Raw genomic sequence first — 24,401 nt, forward strand, 5'->3', positions numbered from 1 at the left:
CAACATCTAAAACTTAGCAGATCCAAGGTACCTCGAGACCTCCCTTGGACCTTTCCCTTGAGACATAAATAGGGATTATATCGTCATTTATGCATAATGAAGTGCTAGTATATTTTCATTGGCGTATAATACGTGAATTTCAGTCCCTCTCGACCCGTATATGAGGAAATATTTAAAGATACAACTATGTTTACAAGACTTTAGTGTAGAAGTGAAGAAATAAGGTGGTTTTCCTAAAGGGTATCACGTTTTTTACAGCGTAAAGTATGTTGTTAAAGAAAACGTAAGAGCGAGAATTATGTGATTAGAATGAGAGGTACATTTTGTTTATTTATAAGTGGAAGTAGAAGAACTGCGAAATATTCGGTATCTCAAGCTATACGCTCTTCACACGGAAGAAGCGGCACCACCGCGTGTTCCAACAATGTCGTCAGCTGATGCCTGGTCCACCACCTCGTCAACTCGCCTTCTGTCGTCCTTATTTCGTACATGAGGTAAGTAGTAAATGAATATTAATCTCCTGTGCTGTGTAGGAAGCTTTATGCAGGGAAGTTACTCTGATTTCTTGCTTACAAAGGACAGAGGATGCTTACAGCATGTTTACGGGTGAGCTTCCTGAAGCTGCCAACCCACTGGTATATTTCGCATGCTTTTCCGCCTATTGCCATGATCCACGGGTTGCATGCTGTCTTGATTGCCGTATGGCAGTCCGGTACCATTTCTCCTGAGTGGAAGAGGGGACTGGTCGTCCCTATCTGGAAAGGGAAAGGGGACCGCCAGGACTGCAACAACTACCGTGGTATTGCGTTGTTCAGTGTGCCAGGCAAGGTCCTTGCCTCTCTTTAATGAGAGAGAGAGCCACTCTCTCACCTTCACTGAAGGGTCTTACAAGGAGTGTGGAGGCCTTCATCCCTTCAAAACTCGCGCATGCGTGCAGAGGGCACACATACGACTACTCCGGTACCACAACAAAGGATTCGGCTAATCGTGTGTTTATTTATGTGTTTATGCATTCAAATAAATTAATAAAGACATCATAGAATTTACTATGATGTCCATGTTAATAAGGAAAGGCTTAGATTCCTGCATATAGAAGATGTTAGGGACGCCGAATTCCGTTAACCGAAAGCTCTAGATTGCAGTGTTATCAAATAAGAGTGTTTCACGGAAGGTTTTGATCTGGCAAACCTGCAAGATTAGGAAACGTTGATGACGGTACTGCGGCCGTCTGTGTGATAGGGAACTACTTTATGACTTATTGTTACTATAATTATAATTGTGGGTGTACCAGGTAACTGCCCTTGCAGAGACGTAACAATCAATTGTGTGTGTAGCGATAGCTGTGTGTGAAGTAGGAAATGCCGTTGTGGAATTAATTTTTTGGTTTTAATTTGAGAATTGTTAAGTCTGATGTCTACTTAGTACACCTGACGGTGATGGCTGGCAGAAGCAGATCGGGACTAGTGGAAAGTGGTGATGTGGGTCGTGCTCCACACACCGAGGACTGGACTTCCTCACAGGTGTCGTATGCTAAGTTTGCTCAAGTGTAGTTAGTGTCTGGCAATTTTTTATTTTTTTTTTTAGCTATTTAGGATATTATATTATGTACGTATTCTGACTGAATTATAAATATTGGCTGAAATCTATTTTAACAAAGTTGAATTTATGGAGCCTTAGTGATATCGAATTTAGGCGTGACTGCGTGAATCACGAATAATGGTGATCGTGCTTCACTCCTGTATTAGGTTCAGAATTAGGTGTAAGTGTTCTTTATGCATTCAACTATACTAAAAATAACGTTAGTTGTCTTATCTCCTGAAAGTCTTACTAAAATAACAAGGATTGGAGAGGGTGTCGAACTAGAACATGTCTAATCTTCTTTTAATATTCATTAATGACTCAGCATTAACAACATGATAACTAGTCCATCGCATTCATCTACAGTTATCCCTGGAAGCTTATTTACCTATTCATTGTGCTACCCGTAGACTACACGTGATGTTTTACTTCACTGTATTTTCATCGTTACCATTATAGATACTAGCAAAATTCTAAAACACGAAACAATAAAAGATACAGAAAAAAAGTTATAAAGAAAAAGTGTAACTCACCAGCACTCTTCACCATCACCAGCCATCGACACCTGGAAGTCACGAGGACATAAACAGTGCCGCCAGTACCACCAGCCCCTCAGTGCCTCACTCATACCAACACGCTCCCTTTATCCCTGAGTCTCACCAGCACACCCAATAAAGACCCAATCCTGACTACGTGTGCCGTAATCCTCTCATCCTGTAGTCCTCTTCGGTAGCCTCGTCTGTTCACCTTTCCATTAACGCACCTGCCACATCTGTCTCATTACGACATCTGTTTTTATTCCCCTGTCTAACACCCATAGCTTTCCCGATATATCGGTTATTACCTCTCTCTCTCTCTCTCTCTCTCTCTCTCTCTCTCTCTCTCTCTCTCTCTCTCTCTCTCTCTCTCTCTCTCTCTCTCTCTCTCTCTCTCTCTCTCAATATATTTTTTTCTCTACAACGACGTTATTTTATACAAAGAAACGTTCACGGTTTTATTGAGACATATCAAGATGGACTTAAAGACTTGAACTACTGTTACTTCTTTTCTGTCAGTGGTGCCTTTCAAATTTATATTTTAAACTTCCACCAAACCATTTCACATCATGATACAGTATACATGTATTCTGTCACCAAAAGTTAATTAGAGTAATATACATTTATGTACGACTACAACTCGCTTCCCATACTAAACCGTGAAAACGGTTTACATAATACAAGATGGTACTAAACAGAACACATCATGATACAGTATACATGTATTCTGTCACCAGAAGTTAGAGTAATATACATTTATGTACGGCTACAACTCGCTTCCCATACTAAACCGTGAAAACGATGCTGAACTAAGGGTGGTTTTTACAGCGCAGTTACGGAAGAAGGAAAAAGAGATAAAAATTTATATGGAAACCCAGGTGATCTCAGCCTGGGTCCCACGCTGTACGCGAGGAAAGGAGGAAAGGGAGAGTAAACTATAATGTAACAATTCATACCATTACAAACTGTCGGATTAATGAGTCCGTTCCAGTCACATTCCAGTATTTTATAACCGATTTCTTCTTATTGTGATATAAAAAAATCCCACTTCCCCCCAAAATTACCTGTTCTTAATTAGGGTAATTAAAGAAAAGATGAATAACTAGATTGCATCTTTTAACTCCTTTGCCACTAATCTTATTGTGAACCTTTGAGAATAATTATGTATAGTGATTTTCTGTGTAAATCAAGCTGATGTCATGATGCAGAAAGAAATAGAGACATTTTTCTACTATTTAGACCATTGCCAGATGCTTCTGTGATGATCGTATGGTGACTGTTCCCAGTGATAGTGCACAATCCTTATTAAGCTACAACTTTAATCATAAAAGCTTTCTGGAAAACCTCAAGACTGCCCAGTCAGATGAATTATCACAAGAACAATGAGACCAACTTCGAAAATACAAACAACTTTCAATACAGACTTATAAATAGTCGAGATAAGAGCCCAGACTTTGAGAGGATAGTCCCCAATGGTTTATATATATATATATATATATATATATATATATATATATATATATATATATATATATATATATATATATATATATATATATATATATATAAACCACCAATGTATATTTTCAGCCAAAGGCTGAAAATATACATTGGTGGTAGAAATAAAACATTAAAACCAATGAGAATACCACCAAACCAGAGGCAAATTATAAGGCAGACTATAAAATTGAAAGGTAAAAAGGGTAAAATTAAGAACAGAGAAATTAAAACAATGTAAAAAGATAAAGTTAATTAGAATGGCAAACAAGAGTAGAAGTAACATGAGTGGTTATTAAACAGCCTGACTAGAATAGGACGGCGATGTGCTTGTAACGGTCAGTGCAGCCTCTGATGGGGACCAGCTTGGTACATGCACGTAGGGCTCGTCGCGGCGGCGGTGCGTCGCGGGGAAGCAGGTCTTGGTGGTGTGTGTGTGTGTGTGTGTGTGTGTGTGTGTGTGTGTGTGTGTGTGTGTGTGTGTGTGTGTGTGTGTGTGTGTCCTCCTCCTGCATCAGACTTGCAATACTTTGACATGTCTCCTCTATTCCTCTTTTTCTCATTGCTTTAATAACTGCTAAGGTTTTTACAGAATCGGGGGCATTTTTTGATCAGTGGAAGTCATGCATTGTGGATTTATTTATTCGACATACTACTTTGTACCTCGTATGAGTCTTCCAGTACATTCACATGTCCACTAACCTCAATTCTTCCCAGTGTTTCAGTCACTCCGAAGGTGTATATATGGTTGATGATATTTTTCTTGTTCAGCTAAAGCCATGCATTGTGGATTTATTTATTCGAAATATTTCACATGGATTTCGTGAGCTGCACAGCGCCTCCTGAATCCTGTGTGCTGTGTTGAATTATTGCAACAGAAAACGAAGAAGACAGTGAAATGGAGACTGGTGGTTTGCTGTGGCGACTCCTAACGGGAGTCGCAGGAAGGAGTGAGATCAAGCGTTGCAGTAATCCTATTAGAGAATAGTTTGTGAAATACTTGTGTAGCAAAGATAGTGAATATGTTGGTTGGTTCTTTTCAGGTCTTTTGATGTCTCTTTCCTGGTGAATCAATTGCAGCTATTCCGTATCAATGTCTAGAAAAGAGGATTTACTTTCTTTGGTTATTTTGACTATTTTTAGACTCTCTCTCTCTCTCTCTCTCTCTCTCTCTCTCTCTCTCTCTCTCTCTCTCTCTCTCTCTCTCTCTCTCTCTCTCTCTCTCTCTTTGTGTGTGTAAATTATAACTGTCCATCTTCTTTTCTTGTTTCTTAATTTCCTTTCTTTTTCTTCCGTTATTTCTTTTTTTCCTTTTTCCTTTTTTTTCTGCTCTTCCTCCTCCTCTTCCTCCTCCTCCTGCTTCCATTCTTTCTGATATCGGGGGCCGGCACTTGGGAACTATCTAATCCCGACGTGGCAAGCAAACTATGCCTCAAGGAAATTCATGTTCTTCCTTTTTCATGCGGACCTGTTCTGCCGCCTCTTATCTTCGGGGGGAATATTTTTCACGGCGATTCCAAGTAGAGATTCTGCGTTTGCTTGGGAAAGGGAAAAGGGGAAAGTTTTTTTTTGTTTGTTTTCTTGTGGTGTGTGTGTGTGTGTGTGTGTGTGTGTGTGTGTGTGTGTGTGTGTGTGTGTGTGTACATGAGTATTAATGGTGGCCTTATCACACTGCAACACCCATACACTCTCCCTAACATAATTTGCCACCACACGTTTATCTCCCCCTATTGGCGTATTGGAAAATGAAACCGTGAAATGAAGTTGGATGCAGCATGTGTATAATTCCCACTTGCCGATCTATTTTCGTTTATATAGGAAATAAAGCTGTAGAAGAAAATTATTATGTAAAATTTCCTAAATATATACAGTAAAGGGTTTTTGTTGTTGAAAAGACATAATATTCATCCGCCGATAGGTTTTAAATTGAAGACAGCGACTTATCTCACGTCTTGGCTCATAACACATTGCTCTATCTCTCCTTCATCCTGCAGTGCCTTGGCTCAACACTTCCACCTTACATTGATGCAGGACTTAAAGCGCATTGTAATTTCAGTTTTGGAATGGAGTTCGGATGGTGGATGAAGTGCTGAAATAGAGATCTAGGGTCTCAACTTCAAGCCAATTCTTGCTAACTGGACTTCCCAACACGTGGCTTCATTGTCACATTTAAAACTCACACAATATTAATGAAGAAGAACACAACTACTGCTTACCACATAACATCTTTTCCTCTAGATATGTTTTTCGATGTACATATGAGATCGATATTTCTGACAGCTCTCTCCGCCACCAGGCCAGGCCATCTGTCATCATCATCCATCAATTTATCCAGCCATCTCTTGAGACTGTGTAATGTCTGTGCACTTAACTCTTTTGTACTTTTTGTTAGTTTGCAGTCATGCTTGTAATTTTTTATTCCATCCCTTTAAATATAAACAGTAAGGCACTACCTCTGCTATTTAAGTGTTATAACAGTTCATATATAACAACACTGTGACACCAGTAACCATTTGCACCACACTACCAATACTACCACACCTTTGATAACACCACCACCACCACCACCACCACACTTACATTCACACACCACCACCACCACACCATTAGCGACACCCGCGGGGCACATTATCGTGGCCTCAGGTGTCACTAGTCGGGGAAAGACGAAGGATAACTAAAAGAATTCTCGTCCTTTTTTTCCTCTCCCTCCCAGACAAGCCGATCAAGATATATAGTTTGGAAGGCCGCCAGCCAGCGCCCACCAGCGGCCCCAGTGCGCCTTGTGCCTTCACTTGCGGCGTCCCCTCTCCCCTATCCTCCTCAAAGTCCTTCAGCATGTCAGGTATGGCTTTTATCTTTTACCCCCTCCGCTATTTTTCTCTCTTTTGACACAGCTGACGAGACCTTGAAGTGGGGTGCGTCTGTCATTCTCTTTGTCAGTGCTTTCCCCGTTTTCTTTCATGTTGTGTGTCATGTCTGCTTGATGGTGCTGCTGCTGCTGCTGTTTTTTGTTAACGTTTGGTGCACGGTGTCGGTTTGCCTATTATAGGCAGCACGGGGATGTTGCAGCGGTGTTTTGGTCTTTGTACAGGTCTAGTCTTTGTTTGGAGAGAGAGAGAGAGAGAGAGAGAGAGAGAGAGAGAGAGAGAGAGAGCGGTGGAGGGGTGGGGTCGCCCATGAAGTACCTTGTGTTGCTAGTGATGATGTATAATTACTGATATGCAAGTTATTTGGTGTCATTTGGTATTCAGTCTGTTAGTTTGCTCGTAGAAGTGGTGAGGCATGGAGGTTGCCGTGAATTGCAACAGTCAGCTTGCACGTCTATTTGTCAAATTCAAGACTATCCTATTTTTAAGTCTACCGCTATAATAAATCATTAATAGTGGTAACAATGATAAACAAGTGTGGTAAGATCGATTGGTCTGGCTGATGTTACGGTAGTTATTCCTATGTTTTTTTTCTTGTGGAGATATATATATATATATATATATATATATATATATATATATATATATATATATATATATATATATATATATATATATATATATATATATATATATATATTATCGTGTAAAATGAATGCACATTCGACAAGTAGGAAAGTTGAGCCAGGCAATCAGTCGTTTAAGAAGGTGAGTTGAGTTGTTGGGTGGGAGTGCAGCCTTCATATGGGCACTCCTTGACGTGTTCTGCTTACTGTCTGGGTCTTCTGTTTTCCTCTTTCTGTTTACTTTTGATGAGGTCGTTTCTTCTTCCTGTTTCAGACGGCGGTGTTCCTCTTAATGGTGTGCGTGGTAGTGTGCGGTCTCAGACAGTTAAGTCTGTGTACGTGACGCATTGTGAATTATGAATAAAGTCAAAACATTTTCATTCATAAAAAAACAAATACTTTCATATATTAAATGAAAATACAACGATTTTTTTTACATGAATGAGTTGACGTGGCTTACAAATGAATGGCTGCCATCATTAAAGAGAGATTAGCAATGAGTGGTAGCAGTGAACGACCTAAATTGTTTCCGAGCTGTGAAATGAATTAAAGTTTAATAATTTTAGGAAATTACTGCTTCGGTAATATGGCAGTGGGACATTTCATTTTACCCGCGCCTGGACGATTACTAAAAATGCTTCCTTTTTCTTGGTGTGAGAGCGAACACATCTCTGCGTCTTTTGTGTCAGTTCGCCATGGTTTGTTCTCTCCTCGGAACTTTATCAGGTGCCATCGATGAACCGCATTGTTTTGTGTATTCTTTTATTACATTAATGAAAAATTTTTGCAAAATTATCACTACAACTATGAAAACACTCAAACACTCAAAAACACGAATAACTTTCAGTAGAGCCTGTTAAATTTCAGGGATAAAATGATGCAATGCTTGGGATTACGGTCAACTGTATCACATCTACGTATACTGCCATTTCCTCTAAGACTTAAAACAATTGACAGGCATACATGTGCCCTGAGGAGTAGTCAAGGAAACAGGTTACAGTGCAGCATGTAATACATTTATAGCCTTGATCCGTTGCTCCATCCTCCTCGTGTGTCATGAGGGCTAGGAGTGTGTCTTTTTGTTCTGTACTACCTCCACCATCGTTTTCCTCACGTCCTACCAAAAGAGGAATAGGAAGAAAAATGGGAGGTGGTGGATGGAGCAGAATACGTAAATTTCCTTTTTCATACCTTTATCTCCTCCTGTTCCTTCTCTAATTTCCTGTCTCGATTCGTTATCTTACTCCTTTTCTTACGTTCTTCGTGTTCTTTTTTTCTCTCCCTTTTCTCAACAACACCAAAGGGAACAGACCACCACACGGCTCCTCGCTACCTGGCTACCTGAGGACTTGATATCGCGGCTTTTCACTCACCTGGTGCTATTACAGTTAGGTGTTTATCCTTATAAGGCAGTGCTTGATCGACTTACATTTGCGTCATTCACTAAAAATCGCCCCGAGTGCAGCTTTGACCACGTAAAGAAAAGAAACGCTGACAGTTTTGTTTCATGTGTATACGCGCATCGTTCGCTTTCTTTGGAAATTCCAGGGTTATTAGACGAAAACAAGCCTCATTGGGAAAGGTATTTTAGTGTTTAGACCAGTCGTTGGTTAGGTGACAGACTTTTACAATTTTCAATACTTACTCGTATCTCTTTGTATAGATTCTCTCTCTCTCTCTCTCTCTCTCTCTCTCTCTCTCTCTCTCTCTCTCTCTCTCTCTCTCTCTCTCTCAGCTGGTGTCAGTGGCTCCAAAGCTCTGCCCGTGAGCATAAACCGTTCTCAAAGTTGGCCGTCACTTTTCTGTCTACCAGACGCGGTCCGCCAATCGCGCCCTACAGTTACTGGTCTCAGGACGATATTGGCTTGTTTGCTGCAGGGCGGAACTCAAATGACGGCAGCTGGCTTTTTAAATTAGATATTTAGATAAATTAGAATTAGAAAATAAATAAATAAATAAATAAACAAATAAAATAAATACATAAATAAATAAAATAAATAAAAAAAAATAATAATGTAACACGGCCGTTGATTTAAAACACATTAATTCACTCAAAAACACACCACTTAACTTGAAAATGCTCCAGTTAACAAAAAAAAAAAAAAAAAAAAAAAAATATATATATATATATATATATATATATATATATATATATATATATATATATATATATATATATATATATATATATATAAATGAAAACACAGTCGACAGCGAGCTGTTCAAAGCAGACCAGATAAGAATAAAAAACTGTGCCTGACTGGAAAACACACGAGGTGACTCAAAAATCCGCCAGTTGGCCAAAAAAAAAAAAAAAAAGTCAGCTCAAAAAACTGCAAGTCATTAAAGAAGAAACCAAATTACAAAAAAAAAAGTAGTTAAGATAATTGTAGATAAAGCACCATAAGAGTCAAATGTTTGTTGTGCAATGGAATTATTGGTAGAACAGTCACACCACCAAGTTCATTGCATGGAGATTTAGGAAATAATACTCTAGGTGGAAACATGCTATCAAGCACAGGTTAGTGGATACCTGTATCCACTAGGTGGATACAGGTATCCACTAACCTGTATCCACTAGGTGGATACAGGTATCAAGCACAGGTTGCACGTCTCCCCGCCAACACTGACGCCCAAGTATTGATGTAGGTGTGTGTAAACACACCGTCTTTTTTCTTTTTCTTTTTTTTTTCTCTCTTTTTGATTAATTTTTGCCTCAAACAATAGTTCATAAGAGTGATACATTATACATGACGGCTTTTAATCCAGTCTGGCATGCTGTGACAATACGGCGGCTTGGGTTTATGCGCCAAGTGGTGTAAACATGCATGCTCTTGTTTTTTTTTTTTTTTTGAGTTATGGCTCATATATCTCAGAATCAAGTGTATCTTTTTATTAATTTCATCTACTGTTATTGTTTTACGGAATACAGTGTTCATAGGTATTTTTCAATCTCATTTTTCCTTGTAAATGCATGAACTGGTATACCTTGGAGAAAGGTTCGTGTTCACGTGCTGGCACAGTCTGCCCCGCGTGTCTTGGTGTTAAATTCTGAGTTTCATCTTTGTTCAGTAAGAATAACACTTACCGAGAGGAAAACAGGAGTATTGGATTAATTCATTAATCAATTAGTTATTTAAAGCCTCGCAATAATAAAAAAAAAAAATAGTAAAAAATAAACAGGACGAGACAGGTGCAAGACAATTTTCATTTCAGAAACACCATGTCATGTTAACATACCAAGATGTTCAAGAAGTAGCGGGTCATGTAACAAATGTTTAGTGCAGCTGATCCAATGGTGTTTGCTTCTGGCAATGACTTACCGTATGAACAGTTATTGTGATAGTCAATGCCTCAACCATCGCCTTCCTGTATCCTGATGTATATGTTCATAGCGGAATGTTGCTGACTTTTTAAGTTATCATTGTGTTGCTCGCTCTCTCTCTCTCTCTCTCTCTCTCTCTCTCTCTCTCTCTCTCTCTCTCTCTCTCTCTCTCTCTCTCTCTCTCTCTCTCTCTCTCTCTCTCTCTCTCTCTCTCTCACACACACACACACACACACACACACACACGAGGAAATTAAATGAGAAGTGCGGCAGGAGCACAGCGAGCATGGGGAAGGCGAGGGAGGCGTGAGACTTAATCATGAACAGGAGCAGGCGGCGTGCATTATAGTCACACAGTCCATCGTGCAGCACAATTACGTACATGATGGCTAGGAGGCACCCAGGACTCTTTACCGCCAAGTTTCTCGCAATAAAGTTTAAGGTATATTATGAGCAGTACCATTGCTCCGGGGGAAGTATCTCGCATTCTTGACTGCCCGCCGTCGCTTCCTTCCTCCGCTGGAAATTTGGAGTTTAATAGTAAGAGTTTGGCGGGCGTGCACTCCTGCCTGACTTAGTGTTTGTTCATAACAAAGTTTGACTACATGCGGTGAGATATTGGCTGGAGGCTTATATTCTTCAGCGCTTGGTCTCCCTTAGCGACTATTTCTTTTCATGGATTGTTGAAGTTTTTATTCGGGTCCACGTAGGTATTTTTCTTCCTTTTGACCCTAATTTCTTTATTTTTATTAAAATCATGAAGTCGCCCTAGAAAAAAAAAAAAACAGTAACATTCACTAAACCAAAGATTATCATATGGGTCTTCACAGGTGTTTTCATACGGACAGCGTAGAATAATAAAAACATTCTTAAAAACCCCAGTAACATTCATCAAAGCAGATATTATTATTCTGGTTTCCCTGGGTGTCTTCTTGCTTACAATGCTGAATATTTGACATTCCTTGGAAGCATGGAAAACATTTTTAAAAACCCCTGTAACTTTTACTAGAGTGTGTTAACAACAGTGGAGTTTTATGCAGGTCTTGACATTCTCTACCATCATGGAAAACGCTCTTAAAAACCCAATAACGTTTACAAGAGTATGCTAAAAAGCAGTCGAGTTAAGATCACGAAATGTTTTATAATGCTCAGCTTACATAAGTAATGTTTTTTAATTGCTACTGGAAAACTGGAAATAATCAGCTTCCTATGTCCTTGTTGCCTCACATGTGCGTATATCAAGGCAATGGAGCGTTCATTACTATAACAATAAACCTTGAAACCCCGTGTGTGTGTGTGTGTGTGTGTGTGTGTGTGTGTGTGTGTGTGTGTGTGTGTGTGTGTGTGTGTGTGTGTGTGTGTGTGTGTGTGTGTGCGGATGCGGCTCATGGATAGCATTCAAGAGGACGTGACAACACTGCGAATTCCAGACAAACACCGTCTTTCTACTTTACCTCTGCGTTTCCTGGTTTGGTCTCTGTGTGTGTGTGTGTGTGTGTGTGTGTGTGTGTGTGTGTGTGTGTGTGTGTGTGTGTGTGTGTGTATGCTGCAAAAGTTATTTCTTCGGCGATATAAAATTCCTCCTTAGACAGGAATAAAAATCACACAAGCCTATAACAGTTTGCGGCGAGAAACAGGAGGCAGCAGGAATAATGGCGGCCATTACGTGCACTCTGCCACAGCCGCCTTACTGCTTCCTGATAAATTCCCAAGTGCTGAAATTACTGTCATATAAAGAATACAGTATTTCATCTCGCTTGTAATGAGAGTGATAAAACATGATCAAAATTGTGAAGAAAAGTGTTCAGAAACATGAAGGAAACTATTACCAGTCCACGGGAATGTATGTATATATTTTTTTATTAAAAAGACTTTAACTGATGATCCATAATGCACAAGATTTCATTTACGCTGCAATGAACACTCGTACACTTATCTAAAACACTTTCACTCGTGATTGTGTATGTGTACCTTGTCATTTATATTGTGAACGCAGGGTCACCTGAGCGGCCGAGTGATGGTCTTTTATAACAGAAACAAACCTATCGTGTCCACTGCCTCGTTCAAAAAGATATCTTATTTTTTGTGTGTCATGGAGTCTGGCTAAGGCTACACAAATGAGATGACACACCGCTCAATATGTAGCTCCCATAAGCTGGCCAGTTTAGTTTCGGAGAGCTATTGGTACTGCTCTTGTGAAACAGTTTGAGTCGTAGGAAGAAGAAAAACAGAAGCAGCTGAGATTTGCAGAGTTTATCAGTAAAACATATGAGAGAGCGAAGATAGCGAAGATACATGCATAAGTAAATTGGACATACTATGAGCAAATATAAGTCTTACGCATCGAGGCGTGGAAAATGGGAAGCATCCATTTACTTAATTCAGGAAAGTTGTTACCAGGGAAATAATGGTAGAAGATATGCAAAGGTGTAACCAGGGAAATAATGGTAGAAGATATGCAAAGGTGTAACCAGGGAAATAATGGTAGAAGATATGCAAAGGTGTAACCAGGGAAATAATGGTAGAAGATATGCAAAGGTGTAACCAGGGAAATAATGGTAGAAGATATGCAAAGGTGGGCCACAAATTGTCTATCTTTAAAAACTTCAATTAAACACAAACCTTACAAGTAATGATGGATATAACGTTACAAAAAACTCACAAATTTAGCCATCAATGAATTTTTCAGGTGAAGTAGATTTTAGTGAATTACCTTTCGAGGAAACTAATTATCTTGAACTTTAGATTTATGAAAGAAAATTAACTTTCTGGGAGTTCCTCATGCCGGCTCAAAATAATTAATAAAAGCACCGGACTCTCCTTCAGTTGTATATTGTCCTTCTAAAGGTAGAGAGAGAGAGAGAGAGAGAGAGAGAGAGAGAGAGAGAGAGAGAGAGAGAGAGAGAGAGAGAGAGAATTTAACCTGGATCTCTTCTGGCGTTTAAATTGAGTACGAAAAAAAAAAAAAAAAAAAAAAAAAAATATATATATATATATATATATATATATATATATATATATATATATATATATATATATATATATATATATATATATATATATATATATATATATATATATCTTTCTCTCGTATTAAATGGAATGATTAACAGAGCCACAAATACTTCTCTGTAGACAATATAGAAACTGACATGGAACAGACAAATCAAATGGTTCACTACAACCAAGTCAAGCAAATTACTTTCATTTGATCCCACTATGGAATAAAAACCCGAATGCATCATAACATGACTGGATAATATCGGTGTTGTTGTAATGCAATGCAGTGTATTCATTGACGTGGTTGTGGAATGCAATATATATCCCAAATGATGCCATCCAGTGTCGTGCAGTGAATTCCGTCACAAGTCAAGGCGTCCGTGACTTATTGGAAGCGTGCACACCGCCACACAGTGACGCAGCGGGGTGGGAGTGTGGCCTCGCCTGTGCTGCTGCTCACACCTACGAGCATGAGACGTACTGGACTGCATGTAGGCCGTTGAGTCCCATGGATTGTACTTTTATGGAAATGGTGTAATTTCTGTCATTCTCTCTCTCTCTCTCTCTCTCTCTCTCTCTCTCTCTCTCTCTCTCTCTCTCTCTCTCTCTCTCTCTCTCTGCATTGCTATGTACAAAGGCGCTAAAAACGAGAAAAATACATATCAAGAAAGTATTGTTGCATGTTCTCCTCCTCCTCCTCCTCCTCCTCCCTGGAAGAAGAACGAGGGGCCGGCGCCAAGTACAGCTCGCCTCACATACTCGTCTTTCCCTTGGCGAGACGGAAGAGACAGCGATGGGCTGACCTGGACGAGGTGGGGCCTTCACATGGAGGATCGAGCAGGGGCTGGGCGGGACACGAGGAGCGGACTGAGTGGAAAGTTTGTTGTCTGTTGGTGAGGTGGGCCAGTGTGTTATAACGATGGTGTGGCGGAGAGAAGGGAGAAAAGGAAAGGAAAAAGAGGGAAGAGTATCTACAGGTCTAAGGAGAAGATAAGATAATAATTTTGTGCTTAAAATGTAGGAGAAAACTTGAATTTTTTATATTATATTCCCCAGGATCATATTTAACACTTTTTCGGATAGTTTTTTTTTTTTTTCATTATCACCTAATTTTATTTTGCCACTTATTTTTTGCATTACACTTTCTTAAAAATGGTAATGTTGCCTAGAAAAAAATCAACTTACTTTCCTCTCTCTCTCTCTCTCTCTCTCTCTCTCTCTCTCTCTCTCTCTCTCTCTCTCTCTCTCTCTCTCTCTCTCTCTCTCTCTCTCTCTCTCTCTCTCTCTCTCTCTCTCTCTCTCTCTCTCTCTCTCTCTCTCTCTCTCTTTTTGTGATTTCATGCTAATAAATTTTCCAGTCTTTTGAATATTAACAAGAGAAGACTATATTGCCGGAGTTTCAATGCCTTATTCTCTTTCCCGCTTCATGTACTGCATAACAACATTTAATGATTATCAAATACGTAAGCTTTCGTTTTACACTCGCGTAGTCAAGAGGCATGTGTAGGAAGGCGCACCAAGCGGATACTTATGTATATTACATCCAACAACGTGTTCTAGCAGGAGTTTGGGTCAGGGAAGGCCGCCTCGCCTTCCTGCCGGCACTGACGAAGGAATCTCCATTAGAGGACCGAAAGCAAGGCATTACATTATATGTTGTGAGGGGTTATTCCGCCATGAGTGCTTCATTACTCTGCCGCAACGCTTAATCACTCTTGTAAACAAACTACAAGTAATTATTCGTTTGTTTTCTGATTTTTGGGTGAATAGATTTAACTCTGTTGCAGGAATTTGTCTGTTTGCATTTGTCATGTCCAAGGTGTGACTGGTTTATTCTTGGTGTTCATAAACGTTTCGGGCTCTAATCTCGGCTTTTTTTTTTTTTTTTTTTTACTGGCTTCAGTGAAAGTTATGGTGATTTTCAAGGTTGTTTCATTATTAATTAGTAGGTTAGCAAGAATTCTACTACACTATCAGTAGGAAAACATCCATGAGAACCCGATCTGAAATAGTCATGGGAGCTGACCACGTTTAAGAATCAGGTTTTCTGCGTTTAGTATAAAAATTAAAGAAATTAAATCCATTTCGTCTTGTTTCCCCGAAAAGTATAAAATGACTTTACAGTATTGTTTAGCGTGTTGGAAAGCAAGCCATTCTGAGGAGTTAATTTTGTACAAGGCCTCCACTATTCCTCTGCAATAACACTTTGTTCATCTGTGGTTTGTGATGATGTACTCTTGTAGTACAGCAGAAATAGAAATGGTAATTTTCACAGTAATAATTACCTTAATATCATTAGCATAACTGTGAAAGTAATAAGAATAGTAGTAATTCATTAGCAATAATAATGAGATTGATAATGATAGTAATGATAATAATAATAATATTAATAATAATAATAATAATAATAATAATAATAATAATAATAATAATAATAATACCAATAATTTATTAATTCATATCAAATAATAATAATAATAATAATAATAACAATACCAATAATTTATTAGTTCATATCACTTTCATTGTCATTGTTGTTCTCTGTAGTGCTGTCCATCCTGAGACGCGGGGATTTAGCAGACTGGGTCCCTGGTTAGGCTGGTGGGTCCCTCATGACGACTGAGAGGGACTAGAGTGCAGGCCTTTGTACCCTTCCCGCGAGGCATGTCATTCCTGCAAGGTAGGGGAGGAACAGAGGGGACTGCTTCTCCTTGGATTATCTTATTTATTCATTCATTCATTTTTACTATTTTTTTTTATATTACTTGTCTCTTTCCCTCTAGAATATGCAGGAAAAGACAATTTCTATAGGAATGCTGTGATTGTTCTGCCACTCTTGTTTGATTTATACTTTTTCTATAACAGGAGGAGTATGGAAGAGTATGGCTTCCTCATCACGGCTTACTATGAGCTCATAACTTATAAAACGCCTCTTTTTCATGTCTAACGGCTCTTGTATGTACAATATATTAGCCAGTCAAATTACACGGCACATTGTAATTAATATTGTGATGCAAGGACAGCTCTGTTTGAAGCGGAAGCGATATAATAGAATGTTTTTGTTTATAATAATAACAGCTGACGTTTTAGTGTTTGGTTCATCAGTCTTTTGTTGGAAGTTTTCGAGTCAGTGCATTTTGTTGGTATATCTGAATGATGAAAAAAAGTGAATGACTATATAATCATTTGTTTAATGTAACAATGGTGATAATTTAGTACAAGACAGGGAATAGTTAAATATATGGACCACTATTTTTCGTACAGTCCTGCTCAGAACTTGACTGAACTGTGAGTAGTGTTTTCCCTCGATCAAAAGGCCTCTGATGTGTTGGTAATATGTTTCCAAATATGATCACTCATATTTTTAGCAGACCATGGACTTCAAGAGAGAAGACTAATCACAAAGAACGTGACTGTGGCGTGTTTGCTCGGGACAAGGTACTCGGCCCTATGAAAGGTTCTTATGCCCATCTCACTGCCTCAAAACCTCGGTGTCTCCATGCCGTGAAGCTTCATTGATTTGTGACCGGTTTATTTAAGCCCTGTCTCTGCACAGTACCTACATATATACGTATGTAAGTTAACTTGTTAGCAAAATACTTAATGAGATCCTAAACAAATGATAATCTATGGATGTCATGCATAACTCACTCGTGTTCTTCACTACAACTGACTATTTGCTTCAGAATATTAAGTAAAGATCATCCCATAACGCCAGTCATTCATTATTCTTTTAGTGGTGTTTTATCATTCCGTCTTATGCATAGCAAAAAATGCTTAGTACGATTTTCTACTCTTGCTTCCACTCGCATCGTTTGTCTCTCCGTCCCGCAGTAAAGCAGTCATTCATAAACTTTCCTGTCCTGCAGATATTCTTAATAACGCAACACATTGGCAGACACTGGCTGCTACAGTGGTTTATGAGTTAAGGTACTTGATATTCCTAAGGATTATCGATGCATCTGTTACTCGGCTAAGACCAGAATGGACAGCTCGGTATGTTACTCGCGGAACCAAAATCTATAGTTAACTTACTAGATATAATTTTGTAAACTGTTGTTATTTGAAGGATCGTCGATTGTGAATTTACTCGTATTATTCTTATCTCAACACGTTTTGACGATCAATCCACTTCTTACTGAAGTAAAGGTACACGATTCTAATGAACAAAAATATATAACAAAAACAGCTTGAGGGTAACATGAAACCATCTTCTTTGTACACCTCATTTCCTTTAATGCCATTCTCTGAATTCCAGCACAACATTTTATTTAGTTTTGGTGGAGCACTAAACAGCCAATCATTACTTACAAAGTTATTCATGACTCGTGCTCGTGCTAGCAGGGGACGTAAATTCATTTTTCAGATGGACTGAGAAATGAATTACTAGTAAGGCATAACGAGAGTATAGAAAGCTTCCTTGACACTCTGTACTGAAAGAAAAGTTTCCACACTTTTCACAATTACTATTTGTTATCAATCTGAAACCTCCATTGTGAAACTGCGAAAACAGCGTTCAATATTTCTTACGGATACAGGCTCTTTGTCTGAAGAAACCCTTAAGTAATTGGATCTGAGTCAAACAAAAGTAAGAGAAACTCTAATGTGACGCAAAGAGAAGATGCCTTGTAATAATGCATTGCCTCGGGAAGCCAGTGACAGGTGAATTGCTCAAGGCACAAGACTCTGGTGCAGAGTAACAGATGCCCGTCTCTTGACGATCAAGGAATATTTATTTTCAGAAACAATGGATCAAGTTTTAAATCTTGCCAGCCTAAACTTTAGGTCTTCTGTGCTTGAACATTTGATGTATGTTTATCTATGTCTGTCTTTAACTCTCTCTCTCTCTCTCTCTCTCTCTCTCTCTCTCTCTCTCTCTCTCTCTCTCTCTCTCTCTCTCTCGTCTCCCTCTCTCTCTCTCCTCCTCTCTCTCTCTCTCTCTCTCTCTCTCTCTCTCTCTCAGCCCCAGGGGTTCATCGCACACGTCTCCTGCCTGTGAGGGCGCACACGGGCACTTCCTTGCAAGAATAACATGCATGCGGAGGCTCGCCTAATACTCACTAGGCAATGATTCCAGCGGCGCTAAGTTGGACTCAAATGGCTGTAAGAAGAGAGGGGACGGATCTGGGTTGGCTCGGAAGTAAAAAAAGAACTTCACTATTTCTCCTCACCCTGGAAAAGGCACTATTTTGAATACTGTTTCTGTATCTTGAGTTGGAAATGGATGGGTTCAGGGGATGAGGGGCACCGCTACTACCATTTCTCCTGTGTCGCGTCGCCTCGTCCTCGTCCTCATTCGATTAAAAGAGGGCAGTGATACACGAGACACTCCTGACAAGAGTCGAGAATCCCCCAATTCTCCCTTCTTCTTCCCTTCCTTACTCGTGGTGTTCTTCCTTCCCCTCCTCCATCTTTATTTTTTTTTTTTTTACTCCTTCCTTCCACGCTTGCTTCTCATGCTCTTTTTTTTTTCTCTCCTTTCTCTCGCCGTCTCTCGTTTCCTTCTCTTTCTCCTCCTTGCCGTCCTCCTTCTCTTATATCTTCTCTCTCCTCCTCGTTCTTCTCCCTCTTCCTCCTCCACTTTCCGCCATTCCTCCTCCTCCTCCTCTCCTCCTCCTCCTCCTCCTCCTCCTCCTCCAGGATTTTTTTTCTCGTACCTCATTTATTTAGTGTTCTCTTCTCTGACGTCCAGTATTTTCTTTTTCCATTCAATTAATAATTTTATCCTTCTTTCTCATCTGTCATTTGTCGTTTTTCGTCCTTTCTTACGCCTCCCATTTGTAACATTCTCGATCTTAACTGACTTATTTCTTATCTTTTTTTCAACTTTTTTTTTCTCTTTCGCTTTATCAATTTCGTTGCTTTTATTTTATTACTGGTCGCAGACAGTTTTCCTCCTTTCGTAATTTTGTTCTATATTTCTAAATTGATTCTACCATGATTATATTTTTCAGTTTTCCTTTCCTGGCCATTTTTTTTTTCTGTTATTATAATATATTTCAATGAAATTTGCATATATCACCCTCCCTCCCTTCTCCTTCTCCTCCTCCCCTCTCCCTTACTCTCCTTTACCTTCGCCCACCCTTTAATCTCCTCTCCTTTTCTCTCCCTTCCTCTCCTTGCCTCGCCTCGTCTTGCCTCGCCTCGCCTTACTTCGGCTTTTCTGTTTTCTGATCTGCTCTGTTCTTTCCTTTCCTCTCCTTTGTTCTCGTTTCCCCTCTTTTTTCTGTTATTTCAATCAGTCAGTCCTATCCTTTCTTCTCTTCCTAATCGCATTTCCGCCATCTCCGTTACTCTCTCTCTCTCTCTCTCTCTCTCTCTGCTCTCTCTCTCTCTCTCTCTCTCTCTCTCTCCTCTCTCTCTCTCTCTCTCTCTCTCTCTCTCTCTCTCTCTCTCTCTCTCTCTCTCTCTCTCTCTCTCTCTCTCTCTCTCTCTCTCTCCACGTAAAATAAAGTTACCTACTCTTAAAAAATAACCCTTTTGTTGCTACAGCCATCCTTTGTTAACATTCAAAAAAAAAAAAAGCGAGGATAGAAAGTTGATATTATCTTTTCTAGCATGCCGAATTATTCAAGCGAGTGCAGTGTAAAATAGTCAATAGGGAGCTTTAAAGGAGATATGATTAAATTGTGAATAAGAATGATAGGCGGGTGTACTTACGGGACTGCAACGTGTAAGCCTACTGGCTCCCTGCTGCTTCCATTGTGTTCTTATGTCCTAAGTAATTGTTATAAAAATGTAGGTGATGAAGAAATAATAGTCTGGCAGTGAAAGAGTTGAAGCAGTAAAAACATGTCTAGCAGCTGAAAGATTTAAAACAGAGAAGGAAATTGTCTGGCATTGAAAGAGGTAAAGGAAAAAAAAATCATCCAGCAGTGAAAGAGTTGCAGCAGAGAGAGAGAAAAAAAATGTCTTGTATTGAAGGAGTTGAAGTAGAGAGAAAAAATGTAGCAGGGAGGGAATTAAAAGTAGACAAAAATGTTTAGCACTAAAAGAGTCGAAGCAAAAAAAAAAAAAAAAGTCTTGCAGTGAAAGAGATGAAGCAGTGACATAAAGAGCACCGCCATCCAACAGACACCCAAGCATAACAAAAACCACCACAGGCCGCACTTCGCCCTCTTCCAACACGATGCAGAAAACTTGAAGCGTGAATGTTCTTTGGCGCGAATCATGGCGGCAAAGCACTGGAAAAAAACAGTGCCAGCACCAGAAATGAAGTAACCTGCAACACCCATCACTGTATTTAGCGTTTTTCCCTCAGCCTTAAATCCTGTGATGAGCCAAGACTCCATACTCAGCCTTTGTAACTCTTCAAAGCTTTCCTCTCTTCCAAACGTCAAGTCATGGTCCATAGTGAAGTAAGCCCCAGCATTCACGTCCATTGTGTTCAACGTTTTTCCCTTCAGTGTTAAATGTTTTAATCTGCCTAGCGCCTATCAGGTGTCAGGTTTTGTAGGAAGACTGTCACCAGATCAGGACACTTACGACTGAGGAAAACTGCTGAATGTATTGCCTCTTACATACTTTCCTCTGTATTACAAACGTGCCAGAGACGTCACAAATGTCTGTCTCATAGAAGGACATATCTAATTAACCGGACTACTTCTCTTCCTTGAAGGGAATCGTGTCCTCTGCACGTATAAGTTTCATCTCGCCTACATTACCACCGGCAATGTGAAGTTCTTGAGGTAGAGGACCTGGCCTGGTATTTCTCCTTTACTACACGTCATTTTGATCTTAGTTAATCATTTACCGCCGAGGAGGATTATTCCTCTTCAGTATCATATATAATACAAGAACACGTATATAATAGTAGTGTATTAATCTCTTCTCGTCCAAAGGCAGGTTTTGGTGACTCCCTTTCACTCCGTTATGGAATATTGTGCAGGTGCAAATTGAATGCACCGAATTGGAAGAAAAATGAAAAACAATGAATACCCTTGAAGCACCGTCACGGAGACCAGCCTCTGCTGTGTTGTGGCGTATTGACGATAAAATGCTGCGCGGAAGTGGCGTCTGCTGTGCCCACTATCGAGACGTGGCCCCGTAGTGTTTGAAATGACCAGGGTGAGCTGGAAACGTGGGCTGGAGTGTTTTATTTTCGAGGTGCCCGCCCACATGCATGCGCCAGGAAAGTGACGTAGTGATATGTAGATTTGTTGATGAACAGGAACGCAAGGACAAAAAAAAAAATATGGGTTTGAAAGTTTAACATGAAGAAGCTAGTACAACTGCAGAAGACAAAGAAGCAGGCATTGAAGAGTGCTGGAGATGTAACAGACACACACACACACACAGCAGTGTCAGTCAAAAAAAAAATGTATTATCGGGGTTAAAAATAGATTGAGATATACAATGTTTGCAGCCTCGTGAATGCCATGATGAAATAATAGCGAGCAGTATCAGTGGATGACGCACGCTCAATACTCTAAAAGGAAAAAAAAAAAAAAAAAAAACTGCAGAATCTAAACCTTAGAAAACGTTTATATTTTGGAGAAATCATAAAGTGAGAATCACACAACCGTAAAAAGAACACGATTATGAGCCATACAAAATATTGTGATCACCTTTGTTTATAATCAAGCCTTTGATAAATATTTCCTTGTTCTTGGAGAAAATTTTCTTCATATAAAAAAAAAGTGATAGTATTTTACAGACATAAGAGAATGTCCCAAAAATATAGTCATGCTACTCCACGATAGACATGAGGACGAAACATTTTTCTTGCTATTCTCGGATGCCTGTAAAACACTAAAACATTTTCTTTTCTCCTATCTTGTTTTCATAATTAATAAGATTTTCTGAAACCCGTAATTCATAACTAAAATTTTCTGAAACGCGTAATTCATAACTAAAATTTTCTGAAACGCGTAATTCATAACTAAAATTTTCTGAAACACGTAATAGTAAAACGTTTAACATCAAATCCGGATTATTAACAAAAAATAATGGCAAAACTAATGTAATATTGGGTCGCAGTTACTGCAGCAAACCACAGCCTTGACAACACTGTCATGCATTCTTTGAGCACTTGCACGTTATGAATATATACAATGGATGCTCAGCTTTGCCTTGAGCATATACAGACACAGTGAAGATGTCAAGAGTAAGACACGTGCGTCTCAAGAAGAATATAATTTGCCAAGTTTTTCCCTGTTAAAACCAATAACAAACACACAACTTGCTGGATATCTTACCTTGGTTTTACTAGACATTTATATACCTTGATATCTGCTCAAAATCTCTGAAATATCCAAGCAAACCCTCTCGCTTTGCTCGTCGCTAGCATTCAGTCGGTGTGGGAAGCTCCATGTGGCGTGCAACAGATGCCTTTCACCGCCATGCCACGTCCCGCTGCTCCATTGCCTGCACACACTGCTGCTGCAAAAATTACTTCCCTCATTCTGTGCCGCCAATAAATGCAACTTAATGACCTACGAGAAACATAATTAGTACTACACTTGTTTATTTTTAACTTGTCTTTCACAAGAGAAACAATTTTATGAAAGGGGAAATAATACTGATGTGCCTGTTTGTATAATTGTCCGCCTGCTCTGCCTGCCTTGTCTGTTTGTTTGACCATGTTTATATGTGTCCATCTTTCTATCTATGAGTCTCTTGCTTGTCTTGTCTGCCTGTCTGTCTGTCTGTCTGTCTGTCTGTCTGTCTGTCTGTCTGTCTGCCTGCCTACCTGCCTGCCTGTCTATATTGCCTATCTATCAACACGTGTCTATCTGTCCCTCCCCTCCCATCTCTCTCTCTCTCTCTCTCTCTCTCTCTCTCTCTCTCTCTCTCTCTCTCTCTCTCTCTCTCTCTCTCTCTCTCTCTCGTTTTGGTAGTCCTGCATAAGATTTTTTTTCCCTATAACATGCCTCTGTGTGTTTGTTTGTTTGTTTGTGTGTTTTAAGTGTGTGTGTGTGTAGGAGGAGGAGGAGGAAACTTATGTGTTATTATAACTATGAAGGCAAAAGTTCCAGGTGTCAGTCAACCCAATTATGTCTCGTGCAGTTTTACCATAGCGTCATCCCAGCCGCTTCCTGTTGCCACCTGCTTAGTGAGGCAAGCATTATGGCATAAAATCAGTGAAGGTTTGATTTGAGGACAGATGGAAGGTTTAAGTATTGCTGCAATGTGTTTTCTCCCTTCTATCGACACGCCTTGTCGATTAAAATATCAGTGACAGTTTATTTTTATTTTTTTTTTGTCCTTTTTCATCCTTTCACTTTTTTTTTCTATAGAAGATAAAACTGCTTTTGTTTCGAACACGGACTTTGGTATCACTGGTGGTGCTCCCTGCTTAACAGTAAACATGAAATTACTGATATTCCTCATATTCTTTGCAGCGCACCTGTACAGCTATGATTACATGATAGAGGGTAGTCAAAAAAGCAGTGATTCATATAAGTTCACGATGTTATTTTTTTAAACGTCATTTCATCTAACTCTTCGTCACCTTGTTGGTATCCCTCATGAAGTTATTGATAGAAGACAGGATGATAAAGACGTACTGGTAGTATTTCTCAAAAGGTTACAAGCAGAATGCTGGAAACACTATTTATCACACCCATCATAGCCTTGCTAGCATTCTTCATACAGACTCAGATAAAACTATTGGCGAAAGACAATTTGAAAAACTAATATTAGTATTTCTCAAAAGTTTACAATCATAATGCTGGAAATTATTTTTTTAATCTTCCGGTGGACGACTTGTTATGCAGTATTCTCCAAGGACACGATGTATTTTCTGCCATCACTTCTTTACTCCATCATTACCATATCGCTGTGTGCTGTGCTGCTAAATCCACTGCTTAATATTCACAGTGGAATTGCTCCCCCTGATTTCATCTTGGACAATAATATGATGAACGGTATGGTTATTTTTTTTATTTATTTATTTTTTTTTATTTCAAGTTTCTGTCTACGTCCAGTCCTGTGTCAATATTGTCAGCATGAAAACTGGAAGTGCGTTACG

The 24,401-nt window shown here is 39.4% G+C and overlaps 1 long non-coding RNA gene across 1 annotated transcript; it reads left to right on the forward strand.

Moving 5' to 3' along the window:
* The first annotated feature begins 268 nt into the window (after nt 1-268).
* Nucleotides 269-16,314, forward strand: LOC135094813 (uncharacterized). The gene is made up of 3 exons (XR_010263988.1): nt 269-494; nt 6,325-6,453; nt 15,977-16,314. It is a non-coding gene; the product is annotated as an uncharacterized LOC135094813 (long non-coding RNA).
* Nucleotides 16,315-24,401: the final 8,087 nt, after the last annotated feature.

Source organism: Scylla paramamosain, chromosome 46, assembly GCF_035594125.1.
Source record: "Scylla paramamosain isolate STU-SP2022 chromosome 46, ASM3559412v1, whole genome shotgun sequence".
Taxonomy (NCBI): Eukaryota; Metazoa; Arthropoda; class Malacostraca; order Decapoda; family Portunidae; genus Scylla; species Scylla paramamosain.